The following is a 14,556-nucleotide window of genomic DNA, read 5'->3' on the forward strand; positions in this document are numbered from 1 at the left end:
TTTATTTCCAACCCAAAACACACACACACACTCATACCATTTGTTCAGGAAGAGTTTTCAGAGGACTTCATGAACCCCACTGAGCAAGGTCCCTTTCCTTTCCTGCACGCTGCCCATCCCAACCTTCTGCACCTCTTTCACAACACCACTCTCTTGTGGTCAGAGTTCAGGGTGCTTCACTCGCTTGTGCCCTGCCTATAGTTCTCAACAGTGCCAGCCTTGTTCAGCTGCAGAATCTGACCTGTTACAGTCAAAAAAAAAAAAAATTAAAAACAGAAAGCTCCCATTCTCTAAGTTGGAGCCTCTGCTGGAGTCAGGGAATGGGGAAGCAGAGCCTGCTCTTAGACTGCCCACCTGAGATCAGTTTCTGCGAACTGGGGCTCTGGGCCCTTAAGGCTGTTAGACACATTTCCAAAAGACCTGCCACTGCTTTATGATCTAATACATTCTAGCAAATCAGTCAAACCCAAGGAGGGAGTCGTGGAAATCTTCAATTTAAAGCACAGGTAACAACCTGGGCTTGCGATTGGCATCTGAGGTGGGGGGGAGTCTTGTGGGATGAACCTTGAATCTATGGAATCTGACACTACCTCTGGGTGCATGCATGTTCAGTCACTTCTTTGCAACGCTGTGGACTGTAGCCCACCAGGCTCCTCTGTCCATGGGATTCTCCAGGCAAGAATACTGGAGTGGTTGCCACACCCTCCTCCAGGGCATCTTCCCTACCAAGGGATCAAACCTGTCTCCTGAAGCTGGGTAAATAGTATCAGGGCTGAGTTGAATTGTAATACACACAGCTGGTATCCAAAGAACTGGTTTGGAGGTATGGGTAAACACATCCCTCCCTCACATTAGAATTGGTATAAAATCCTTCAGCACCCTTTCACAACTCTCTCCTTTCTTGGCTCCTATGAAATCACCATCTCCTAGCTCTCCTGCTTCTATTTCTATTTGTTCTCCTTGTCCTTCCTGGCTTCTCTTCATCCACCCAGTTTTTAAAGTCAATATCTTTAAGAGTTCTATCCAGGCCCTTCTTCTCTTCTCAATGCACACACCCTCCTTGTATGGGGACCTCAGTCATTATCAACTTCAACCTGATCTACAGTCTAAGGACTTTGTAAATCTCTGCCTTCAGTCAAGATCTCTCTTGACATCTAGCTCCTCATATCCAACTGCCTGCTGGGCATCTTTCACTGGAATTCATTCATCCATTCCATAAATATAGAGTTCCTACTATGTGCTAGGTCCAATGCTATTTATTGGAGCTAATGTTGTTGCTTTTGTTTAGTCACTAAGTCATGTCTGACTCTTTGCAACCCCTTGGGCTACAGCCTGCCAGGCTCCTCTGTCCATGGGAGTTCCCAGGCAAGAATACTGGAGTGGGTTGCCACTTCCTTCTCCAGGGATCCAACCCACATCTCCTGCACTGGCAGGTGGATTCTTTACCACTGAGCCAGCAGGTAAGCCACTGGAGCTAATAGAGGAGAATAAATTGGCATGATATTTGAAACCTTAGAATTTATCATTTTAGTAGGAAAATAGACATTAAATATACATTCCTACAAATAAATGTATAATTACACACTGTGACGAAGGCTATGGAAGAAAAGCATAGGGAGCTTAGGAAATACAGAAACAATATAATATAGTCACAATAGAAACTCAAATTTAACTTTTCAAAACTGAAATGATGATGATTCAGTGCAATATGATCCTCCTCATTTTCATGTTATTTCCTATCCCTACATGTATTCAACAAATACTCAACAAATTTAATGATTGCCCACTAGATGCTAAACAACTCCCTTCCAACCAGCTGCCCAATCCTGAAACCTGGGAGATCATCCTAGACCCATCCCTCATCCCCTACATCCAATCAACATTAATTCTTTGTAATATTTCTTGTCACTTATGTCCACCCAATCACATCCATCTCTACTGCCTTAGTTCAGGCCACAAGTATTTGTGCCTTGGATTCCAACAACAGTTTCTTGGGATGGTTCTGCCTCTGGTTGCTCTTTCCCCTTCTATCTGTCCTTTACAGGGCTCCAGAGGTTATTGGAACAGACTGGTTCCAAATCGGGAAAGGAGTACATCAAGGCTGTATTTTGTCACCCTGTTCATTTAATTTATATGCAGAGTACATCATGTGAAATCCTGGGCTGGAGAAGCACAAGCTGGAATCAAGCTTGCTGGGAGAAATATCAATAACCTCAGATATGCAGATGACACCACCCTTATGGCAGAAAGTGAAGAAGAACTAAAGAGCCTCTTGATGAAAGCAAAAGACAAGAGTGAAAAAATTGGCTTAAAACTCAACATTCAGAAAACTAAGATCATGGCATCTGGTTCCATCACTTCATGGCAAATAGATGGAGAAACAATGTAAAGAGTGACAGACTTCATTTTTCTGGGCTCCAAAATCACTGCAGATGATGACTGCAGGTGACTGCAGCCATGAAATCACAAGACGCTTGCTCCCTGGAAGAAAAGTTATGACCAACCTAGATAGAATATTAAAAAGCAGAGATAGACATTACTTTGCCAACAAAAGTCCGTCTAGTCAAGGCTATGGTTTTTCCAGTAGTCATGTATGGATGTGAGAATTGGACTATAAAGAAAAATGAGCACCAAAGAATTGATGATTTTGAACTATGGTGTTGAAGACTCTTGAGACTCCCTTGGATAGCAAGGAGATCCAACCAGTCCATCCTAAAGGAAATCAGTCCTGAATATTCATTGGAAGGACTGATGCTGAACCTGAACCTCCAATACTTTGGCTACCTGATGCAAAGAACTGACTCATTTGAAAAGACCCTGATGCTGGGAAAGATTGAAGGCGGGAGAAGGGGATGACAGAGGATGAGATCATTGGATGGCATCACTGATTCAATGGACATGAGTTTGAGTAGGCTCCAGGAGTTGGTGATGGACAGGGAAGCCGGGCATGCTGCAGTCCATGGAGTCGCAGAGTCGGACACAATCGAGCAAATGAACTGAACTGAACTGAACTGAGAGGTTATTTCTTTCTTTTTTAAAATTTTATTTATTTATTTTCTGCTGCCCTGGGTCCTCATTGCTTTGTGCAGGTTTTCTCTGGTTGAGGTGGTTCTTTCTCTGGTTCTTGTGGTGTGCAGGCATCTCATTGCGATGACTTCTCTTGTTGCGGTTCACAGGCCCTAGAGTGCACAGGCTTCAGTAGTAGTTGTACCGTTCAGGCTTAGTTGCTCCGTGGCATGTGGAATCTTCTCAAACCAGGGATCTAACCCTGTCCCCTACATTGGCAGGCAGATTCTTACCCACTGCACCATCATAGAAGTCCCCAGAGTTTATTTCTAAAACACAGTTCTGATTATGTTTCTTCCCTGCTTAAAAGCCTTCCAAGAGTCCCCACAGTCTTCAGACAAATACAGATTCCTGGGGAGGAACAAAGTTTGATGTTGTGTTTTGATTTGAATCTGTCATCCTTTATTTTAAGCAGTCTGCAAGGAGTAAGCTAGACCCCAAATGTATATAACTTTATAATTAACAAGAAAATCTATTCAGTAGGTATATTGGCAGGTTACTCATCAAAAATCTGGTGGGTTTGCTATTGTATAGAACATGGAACTCTGCTCAGTGTTATGTGCCAGCCTGGATGGGAGGTGGGTTTGGGGGAGAATGGATACATGTATAGGTATATGACTGTCTGAGTCCCTTCACTGTTCACCTGAAACTATCACAACATTGTTAATTGGCTATACCCCAATACAAAATGTTTTTGGTGTTAAAAAAATAAAATTAAGAAAAAAATTTTTTAAATATTGTGGGTTCATTTACAGCTTAAGTGAAAAAATTCAATGTCATATATTATATCCATCAAACAGGTTATAAAACAATTACAAAGTCCTACAACACGTTTTATCAGCTTTGAAGTCATCATTTGCTTTATGGTTAAAAGAATCATTCCTGTGAGATTTAACTAAAACTTTGTCATTAAAAAAATGAGGGTACTCTTTATTACTTTCAGTAGTTGATGACAAGTGATAAAAGTTATCATAAATTGAAATATGATCTTGGCTCCACCTAGACAGTCTCCCCTTGTTTATGATGCTCTTCTGTGAACATAACAGATTTTCTTATCTTCTCTTATTTTATTGAGAAGGAAAATAACTAGCACAGGGTAATTCAAATTTTCAACTTGTTTCAACAATATTATTCATTCCCAAGGCTTCAATACAGATATGATCGAATCAGATATGATCAATATTTCATTTTAATTTTAACCAAAACTGAATTAAAATGGACAAATGACTTTTAGTTCCACACTCTTTAGCTTGGCACACAATGCTCTGGCCATAGCTTGCCTCTTGGTCTCATCTCTTACTGTGCCTTCCCTTGAAGTCTGAGTTCTGACCATATGGAACTATTACTGGCAGTTTCCTGGAAACACCATGCCATTTAAGCTTTTGAGCCCTTCCTCCCTGTACCAATCTTGCCCAAATCTTTTAAAAAAAATACTGACACCAATAGACAACTGGATTAAAAATTCATCTATAATATTTTATTCTACTTTTTGATTTGTATCAATTGCCCCTATTAGACTATAACTTTCTTGGAAGCAGAAACCATGTAATTTTTCTCCCCAGAGCCTAGCTAAATGTCCAACACAAATTTTTATTAACTGTGGGATAAATGAATTAGTTTAAAAATGACTGGATGAACCATATTTTTCCCAAACAGATCATCCTTTTACATGTTAAAAACATCCAGAATAACAGTAAAAGCTGGACTGAAAGTCCATGAAGTAGGTATCCAAGTCTGCAAAGAACTTGAAGAGAATGATGGAGGGCTGACAGATTACCCAAAGAGGTTGACAGTAGACATAAGCAGTAAATGTAAAGATGGTAGGCAGTGTAAGACTTGAAGGACAAAGGGGTTTTGCAAGTACAAGGATGAAAACACAAGAGGAAACCAACTGAATGGCAATACTGCCTCCCAGTGGCCCTTGGGATAAAAACCTGTATATCAAAGCACTTCCATAAAATAACTTTCTCACTTTGGTTCTGGGCTATGAGCTTGTGCCAGGCACCTCTCAGTTTATCTCATTTAACCCTCACAACAACCCCCTGTAGACAAATAGCTTGCAGCTTAGGAGTTAGTCTCACAGACTCTGGAGCCAGGATGTCTGCTTCTCTCACTTACTAGCTTTATGACTGGGACAAATTAGTTCTCGGCATATGTCTCCACCCTAATGGCAGAAAGCGAAGAGGAACTAAAGAACCTCTTGATGAAAGTGAAAGAGGAGAGTGAAAAAGCTGGCTTAAAACTCAACATTCAAAAAACTAAGATCACGGCATTTGGTGCATCACTTCATGCAAATAGATGGGGAAATAATGGAAACAGTGACAGACTTTATTTTCTTGGGGTCCAAAATCACTGCAGATAGTGAATGCAGCCATGAAATTAAAAGACACTTGCTCCTTGGAAGAAAAGCTATGACAAACCTGGTCAGCATATTAAAAAGCAGAGACATTCAGTTCAGTTTAGTTCAGTTCAGTCACTCAGTCGTGTCCGACTCTTTGTGATCCCATGAATCGCAGCACACCAGGCCTCCCTGTCCATCCCCAACTCCCGGATTTCACTCAGACTCACGTCCATCAAGTCAGTGATGCCATCCAGCCATCTCATCCTCTGTCGTCCCCTTCTCCTCCTGCCCCCAATCCCTCCCAGCATCAGAGTCTTTTCCAATGAGTCAACTCTTCGCATGAAGTGGCCAAAGTACTGGAGTTTCAGCTTTAGCATCATTCCTTCCAAAGAAATCCCAGGGCTGATCTTCAGAATGAACTGGTTGGATCTTCTTGCAGTCCAAGGGACTCTCAAGTGTCTTCTCCAACACCACAGTTCAAAAGCATCAATTCCTCAGCGCTCAGCCTTCTTCACAGTCCAACTCTCATATCCATACATGACCACAGGAAAAACCATAGCCTTGACTAGATGGACCTTTGTTGGCAAAGTAACGTCTCTGCTTTTGAATATGCTATCCAGGTTGGTCATAACTTTCCTTCCAAGGAGTAAGCGTCTTTTCATTTCATGGCTGCACTCACCATCTGCAGTGATTTTGGAGCCCCCAAAAATAAAGTCTGACACTGTTTCCACTGTTTCCCCATCTATTTCCCACGAAGTGATGGGACCAGATGCCATGATCTTCGTTTTCTGAATGTTGAGCTTTAAGCCAACTTTTTCACTTTCCTCTTTCACTTTCATCAAGAGGCTTTTGAGTTCCTCTTCACTTTCTGTCATAAGGGTGGTGTCACCTGCATATCTGAGGTTATTGATATTTCTCAAGGCAATCTTGATTCCAGCTTGTGTTTCTTCCAGTCCAGCGTTTCTCATGATGTACTCTGCATATAAATAAGCAGGGTGACAATATACAGCCTTGACGTACTCTTCTTCCTATTTGGAAGCAGTCTGTTGTTCCATGTCCAGTTCTAACTGTTGCTTCCTGACCTGAATACAAATTTCTCAAGAGGCAGGTCAGGTGGTCTGGTATTCCCATCTCTTTCAGAATTTTCCACAGTTCATTGTGATCCACACAGTCAAAGGCTTTGGCATAGTTAATAAAGCAGAAATAGATGTTTTTCTGGAACTCTCTTGCTTTTTCCATGATCCAGCGGATGTTGGCAATTTGGTCTCTGGTTCCTCTGCCTTTCCTAAAACCAGCTTGAACATCAGGAAGTTCACGGTTCACGTATTGCTGAAGCCTGGCTTGGAGAATTTTGAGCATTACTTTACTAGCATGTGAGATGAGTGCAATTGTGCGGTAGTTGGAGCATTCTTTGGCATTGCCTTTCTTTGGGATTGGAATAAAAACTGACCTTTTCCAGTCCTGTGGCCACTGCTGAGTTTTCCAAATTTGCTGGCATATTGAGTGCAGCACTTTCACAGCATCATCTTTCAGGATTTGAAATAGCTCAACTAGAATTCCATCACCTCCACTAGCTTTGTTCGTAGTGATGCTTTCTAAGGCCCACTTGACTTCACATTCCAGGATGTCTGGCTCTAGGTCACTGATCACACCATCGTGATTATCTGGGTCGTGAAGATCTTTTTTGTACAGTTCTTCTGTGTATTCTTGCCACCTCTTCTTAATATCTTCTGCTTCTGTTAGGTCCACACCATTTCTGTCCTTTATCGATCCCATCTTTGCATGAAATGTTCCCTTGGTATCTCTAATTTTCTTGAAGAGATCTCTAGTCTTTCCCATTCTGTTGTTTTCCTCTATTTCTTTGCATTGATCGCTGAGGAGGCTTTCTTATCTCTTCTTGCTATTCTTTGGAACTTTGCATTCAGATGTTTCTATCTTTCCTTTTCTCCTTTGCTTTTCGCTTCTCTTCTTTTCACAGCTATTTGTAAGGCCTCCCCAGACAGCCATTTTGCTTTTTTGCATTTCTTTTCCATGGGGATGGTCTTGATCCCTGTCTCCGGTACAATGTCACGAACCTCATTCCATAGTTCATCAGGCACTCTATCTATCAGATCTAGGCCCTTAAATCTATTTCTCACTTCCACTGTATAATCATGAGGGATTTGTGGTTTTCCCTACTTTCTTCAATTTAAGTCTGAATTTGGTAATAAGGAGTTCATGATCTGAGCCACAGTCAGCTCCCGGTCTTGTTTTTTTTGACTGTATAGAGCTTCTCCATCTTTGGCTGCAAAGAATATAATCAATCTGATTTCAGTGTTGACCATCTGGTGATGTCCGTGTGTAGCGTCTTCTCTTGTGTTGTTGGAAGAGGGTGTTTGCTATGACCAGTGCATTTTCTTGGCAAAACTCTGTTAGTCTTTGCCCTGCTTCATTCCATATTCCAAGGCCAAATTTGCCTGTTACTCCAGGTGTTTCTTGACTTCCTACTTTTGCATTCCAGTCCCCTATAATGAAAAGGACATCTTTTTTGGGTGTTAGTTCTAAAAGGCCTTGTAGGTCTTCATAGAACCGTTCAACTTCAGCTTCTTCAGCGTTACTGGTTGGGGCATAGACTTGGATTACTGTGATATTGAATGGTTTGCTTGGAAACAAACAGAGATCATTCTGTCGTTTTTGAGATTGTATCCAAGTACTGCATTTCGGACTCTTTTGTTGACCATGATGACTACTCCATTTCTTCTGAGGGATTCCTGCCCGCAGTAGTAATATAATGGTCATCTGAGTTAAATTCACCCATTGCAGTCCATTTTAGTTCGCTGATTCCTGAAATGTCAACATTCACTCTTGCCATCTCTTGTTTGACCACTTCCAATTTGCCTTGATTCATGGACCTGACATTCCAGGTTCCTATGCAATATTGCTCTTTACAGCATTGGACCTTGCTTCTATCACCAGTCACATCCACAGCTGGGTATTGTTTTTGCTTTGGCTCCTTCCCTTCATTCTTTCTGGAGTTATTTCCCCACTGATCTCCAGTAGCATATTGGGCACCTACTGACCTGGGGAGTTCCTGTTTCAGTATCCTGTCATTTTGCCTTTTCATACTGTTCATGGGGTTCTCAAGGCAAGAATACTGAAGTGGTTTGCCATTCCCTTCTCCAGTGGACCACATTCTGTCAGATCTCTCCACCATGACCCGCCCGTCTTGGGTTGCCCCACGGGCATGGCTTAGTTTCATTGAGTTAGACAAGGCTATGGTCCCAGTGTGATTAGATTGACTAGTTTTCTGTGAGTATGATTTCAGTGTGTCTGCCCTCTGATGCCCTCTTGCAACACTTACCATCTTACTTGGGTTTCTCTTACCTTGGGCGTGGGGTATCTCTTCACGGCTACTCCAGCAAAGCGCAGTTGCTGCTCCTTACCTTGGATGAGGGGTATCTCCTCACCGCTGCCCTTCCTGACCTTCAACGTGGGATAGCTCCTCTAGGCCCTCCTGCACCCGCGCAGCCACCGGTCCTTGGACGTAGGGTTGGTCCTCCCAGCTATCGTCCCTTGCCTCGGGCGTGGGGGCGTGGGACATTGAGTTAGTGAGTGAAGTGAGTGAAGTCGTTCAGTCATGTCCGACTCTTTGCGACCCCATGGACTGAAGCCCACCAGGCTCCTCCGTCCATGGGATTCTCCAGGCAAGAATACTGGAGTGGGTTGCCATTTCCTTCTCCAGGGGATCTTCCCAACCCAGGGATCGAACCCAGGTCTCCTGCATTTCAGGCAGATGCTTTAACCTCTGAGCCACCAGGGAAGCCAACAAAGGTCTGTCTAGTCAAAGCTATGGTTTTTCCAGTAGTCATCTATGGATGTGAGAGTTGGACCATAAGGAAGGCTGAGCACCAAAGAACTGATGCTTTCAAACTGGTGCTGGAGAAGACTCTTGAGAGTTCCTTGGACTGCAAGGAAATCAAACCAGTCAATCCTAAAGGAAATCAGTCCTGAACATTCATTGGAAGGACTGATGCTGAAGCTCCAATACTTTGGCCACCTGATGGCAAGAGCCAACTCATTGGAAAAGACCCTGATGCTGGAAAAGATTGAAAGCAGGAGAAGCAGATGACAGACGATGAGATGATAGGATGGCATCACTGATTCAATGTACATGAGTTTGAGCAAACTCTGGGAGATGGTGAAGGACAGGGAAGCCTGGTGTGCTGAAGTTCATGGGGTCATGAAGAATCGGACACAACTGAGTGACTGAACAACAACAAATATGTCTCCATCTGTAAAATAGGGATATGGTTAGTACCAATCACATATGTCCTTGACAGCATAGCAAATGCTATACAAATGTTAGCTATTATTATGTCCTTTTGCCTAATGAGAATAACTGTTAAATAAATCAAGCATACAATAGGAACTCAATAAATAAACTTCCTTTGCTTTGCCCACTTATATCTTAGCTCCTTGCAGTGTGCCTTCTTTAATGGTCCTAAAATTCAAATAGGGGACTCCCAAATAGCTAAAAGAAATTAGTTCCTAAAGGCAGAATAAGGAATTTCCAGTAAAGAAACACCAAAACTTCCATTAAAAAGCCCAAGGGTATGCAGCTCTGGAAAAGAGAACTCTTAATGTTTCTCCCTTTTTTGTTCTTTTTTTAATTTTTGACTTTTGACTGCATCAGATCTTAATTGTGGGAAGCTGAGTTAGTTCCCCAACGAGGTTCTGTATCCCCTGCATTCGAAGCATGGAGTCTTAAGCTCTGCACCACCAGGGAAGTTCCTCTATTGGTACTCTTGCTACTGTTATTACAGTGAAGACATTCCCAGAAGTGAAATTCACTCTATCCAAAACAGATTGTCTGGGGATTGTGAAAATCAACTAATATTGTGCAGAACATCATATTTCTAGAAATACTCAAATAAATATGATCTGTCTAGAGACTATTTTTCACCATGTTGCCTACAGAAGATGAGGGACCATGACCACTTTCAAAAAGTAAAGTTCATGAAAATGATGGCCTTCAAGCAACAACAGTGATGTAATTATCAGACTACCCACCCCAATCCACATTTGTAGTGAGATGTATCTTTACCTGGTAAGACTGATTAGCAAATCTGCACATCAATAGTAAACAGGCTCCTTTCATACTTATAAAACTCTCCATGATTCTTCAAGCTTCCTTGGATTCAGATTTTAGTATTCCTGGATGTTCTACATGAGAGACCAAATATACAAAGAAATAATGACCAGACCATATACAAAAACAGAACTCTGATCCACAATCTGCCCAAAGCATACCCAGGAAACCAATTCCCTTATCTATAATAAACAGCCCAGGAAGCCAGCTTGCTTTAGGTCAGACTTGTAGGAAGTGAGACTGCAGTCTAGAGTAATAGTCCAGGAAGCTAAATAACCCACATAATAACCCATCCAAAATAGTCAGGACTTGATTAAAAACTGACAGCTTCCCTAATTTTTGCCCCCACTTCCAATTTAGAACCAACCAGAGAAAGCCAAATGTGCACACCTGACCAATCACATAGGATGTCCCAATGTGTGTTAGCCCACTTATACCTGCCCAATGCAAAGAGCCTTGATTTAGGATATACCTGAAACCTTCTCTCTTGTCCCTATTAAAGCTTTCCCATTTCTCTGCCTACATTTGAGTCTGTCAAAATACAAGTGAGGGTGGCTGACTCCCTTTCTGTATAAAAGAAGTTCTTGAATAAATAGATCCTGCTTTTCTCATTTGGTTGGTCATTTATTCCATATATTGGACATAGAAATTCTATGAAGAACTAATTTCCAAACCTTCTTTAATTGCTTAAATGTGTTGTTTCTAAAACAGTTATAAAGTTAGCAGAGAACATCTCTTTTACTTCATCTTGATAACCTAAGTCTATATGCATTCTTGCCTTGAGAACCCCATGAACAGTATGAAAAGGCAAAAAGATGTGACACTGAAAGATGAACTCCCCAGGTCCGTAGGTGCCCAATACAATACTGGAGAAGAACAGAGAAATAGCTCCAGAGGAATGAAGAGGCTGAGCCAAAGCAGAAACAACACCCAGTTGAGGATGTGTCTGGATATGAAAGTAATTCCAATGCTGTGAAGAACAATATTGCATAGGAACCTGGAATGTTACGTCCATGAATCAAGGTAAACTGGAAGTGGTCAAACAGGAGATGGCAATCATGAACATTGACATTATAGGAATCAGTGAACTAAAATGGACAGTAATGGGTGAATTTAATTTAGATGACCATTATATCTACTACCGTGGGCAAGAATCCCTTAGAAGAAATAGAGTAGCCATCATGGTCAGCAAGAGTCCAAAATGCAGTACTTGGGTTCAATCTCAAAAATGATAGAGTGATCTTGGTTGGCTTCCAAGGCAAACCATTCAATATCATAGTAATCCAAGTCTATGCCCCAAACATTAATGCGGAAGAAGCTGAAGTTGAACGGTTCTATGAAGACCTACAAGACTTTCTAGAACTAACACCAAAAAAAGACGTCCTTTTCATCAAAGGTGAATGGAATGCAAAAGTAGGAAGTCAAGAGATAACTGTAGTAACAGGAAGTTTGGCCTTGGAGTACAAAATGAAGCAGGGCAAAGGCTAACAAAGTTTTGCCAAGAAAATGCACTGGTCACAGCAAACACCCTCTTCCAACAACACAAGAAACAGCTCTACACATGGACATCACCAGATGGTCAATACCAAAATCAGATTGATTATATTTTTTGCAGTCGAAAATGTAGAAGCTCTACAGAGTCAGCAAAAATAAGACCAGGAGCTGATTGTGGCTCAGATCATGAACTCCTTATTGCCAAATTCAAACTTAAATTTAAGAAAGTAGGGAAAACCACTGGCCATTCAGATATGACCTAAATCAAATCTCTTATGATTTTACAGTAGAAGTGACAAATAGATTCAAGGGATTAGATCTGATAGACAAAGTGCCTGAAGAAGTATGGACAGAGGTTCATAACACTGTACAGCAGGCAGTGATCAAAAACGTTCCTAAGAAAAAGAAATGCAAAAAAGCAAAATGATTGTCTGAGGAGGACTTACAAATAGCTGAGAAAAGAGAAGCAAACGGCAAAGGAGAAAAGGAAAGATATACCCATCTGAATGCAGAGTTCCAAAGAATAGCAAGGAGAGAAGAAAGTTTTCCTAAGTGAACAATGCAAAGAAATAGAGAAAAACAATAGAATGGGAAGGACTAGCCATCTCTTTAAGAAAATTAGAGATACCAAGGGAACATTTCATGCAAAGATTGGCACAATAAAGGACAGAAAAGATATGGACCTAATAGAAGCAGAAGATATTAAGAACATGTGGCAAAAACACACAGAAGAACTATATAAAAAAAAAGATCTCAATGACCCAGATAACCATGATGCTGTGATCATTCACCTAGAGCCAGACATGCTTGAATGCAAATTCAAGTGAGCCTTAGGAAGCATCACTTAAAACAAAGTTAGTGGAAGTGACGGAATTCCAGCTGAGCTATTTCAAATCCTAAAAGATGATGCTGTTAAAGTGCTGCACTCAATATGCCAACAAATTTGGAAAACTCACCAGTGGCCACAGGACTGGAAAAGGTCAGTTTTCATCCCAACCCCAAAGAAGGTCAATGCCAAAGAATGTTCAAACTACCGCACAACTGCACTCATTTCACATGCTAGAGAAGTAATGTTCAAATTCTCCCAGCTAAGCTTCAACAGTATGTGAACCTGGCATACTAAGATGTTCAAGCTGGATTTAGAAAAGGCATAGGAACCAGAGATCAAATTGCCAACATGCACTGGATCATAGAAAAAGCAAGACAATGCCAGAAAAAAATCTACTTCTGCTTTATTGACTACACTAAAGCCTTTGACTGTGTGGATCACAACAAACTGTGGAAAATTCTTAGAGATGGGAATACCAGACCACCTTACTTGCTCCCGAGAAACCTGTATGCAGGTCAAGAAGCAACAGTTAGAACCAGACATGAAACAATGGACTGGTTCCGTATTGGGAAAGGAGTACGTCAAGGCTGTATATTGTCACCCTGCTTATTTAACTTATATGCAGAGTACATCAAGCAAAATGCCGGGCTGGATGAAGCCCAAGCTGGAATCAAGATTGCCAGGAGAAACATCAATAACCTCAGATAGGTAGATGACACCGTCCTTATGGCAGAAAGCGAAGAGGAACTAAAGAGCCTCTTGATGAAGGTGAAAGAAAAGAATGAAAAAGTTGGCTTAAAACTCAACATTCAGAAAACTAGGATCATGGCATCCAGTCCCATCACTTCATAGCAAATAGATGGAACAATGGAAACAGTGACAGACTTCATTCTCTTGGACTCCAAAATCACTGTAGATGGTGAAAGAAGTCATGAAATTAAAAGACACTTGCTCCTTGGAAGAAAAGCTATGACAAACCTGGTCAGCGTATTAAAAAGCTGAGACATTACTTTGCCAACAAAGGTCCATCTAGTCAAAGCTATGATTTTTCCAGTAATCATGTATGGATGTGAGAGTTGGACCATAAAGAAGGCTGAGCACCAAAGAATTGATGTGTTTGAACTGTGGTGTTGGAGAAGACTCTTCAGAATCCCTTGGACTGCAAGGAGATCAAACCAGTCAATCGTAAAGGAAATCAACCCTGAATTCATTGGAAGGACTGATGCTGAAGCTGAAGCTCCAATACTTTGGCCACCTGATGGCAAGAGCCGACTCATTTGAAAAGACTCTGATGTTGGAAAAGATTGAAGGCAGGAGGAGAAGGGGACGACAGAAGATGAGATGGCTGGATGGCATCATCGACTCAATGGACATGAGCTTGAGCAAGCTCTGGGAGATGGTGAAGGACAGGGAAGCCTGGCAGTGCTGCAATCCATTGGGTCGCAAAGAGTCCGACATGACTGAGAGACTGAACAACAACCATATGCTCCAGGGCTCATCTTTCCGCAGTAAATCGTCCAGGAATGGGCGTGGTCTTCTTCGTCCCACCTGTGCAGGGAACCTAGCGAAGAAACAAATGGGCAGAGACCACAGGAGCACCGCCCTCGACCAGAAAGTGAACGGGAAAGTCGCTCAGTCGAGTCGGACTCTTTGCGACCTCATAGACTATAGCCTGCCAGGCGCCTCTGTCCATGGAAT

At 41.9% G+C, this 14,556-nt stretch overlaps 1 non-coding gene across 1 annotated transcript; it reads right to left on the minus strand.

Moving 5' to 3' along the window:
- Positions 1 to 9,134: 9,134 nt before the first annotated feature.
- TRNAF-GAA (transfer RNA phenylalanine (anticodon GAA)) lies at positions 9,135 to 9,206 on the minus strand. Its single transcript has one exon. It is a non-coding gene; the product is annotated as a tRNA-Phe (tRNA).
- Between the last annotated feature and the right edge of the window lie 5,350 nt (positions 9,207 to 14,556).

The sequence above is a fragment of the Bos indicus genome, chromosome 5 (genome assembly GCF_029378745.1).
Source record: "Bos indicus isolate NIAB-ARS_2022 breed Sahiwal x Tharparkar chromosome 5, NIAB-ARS_B.indTharparkar_mat_pri_1.0, whole genome shotgun sequence".
NCBI lineage: Eukaryota > Metazoa > Chordata > Mammalia > Artiodactyla > Bovidae > Bos > Bos indicus.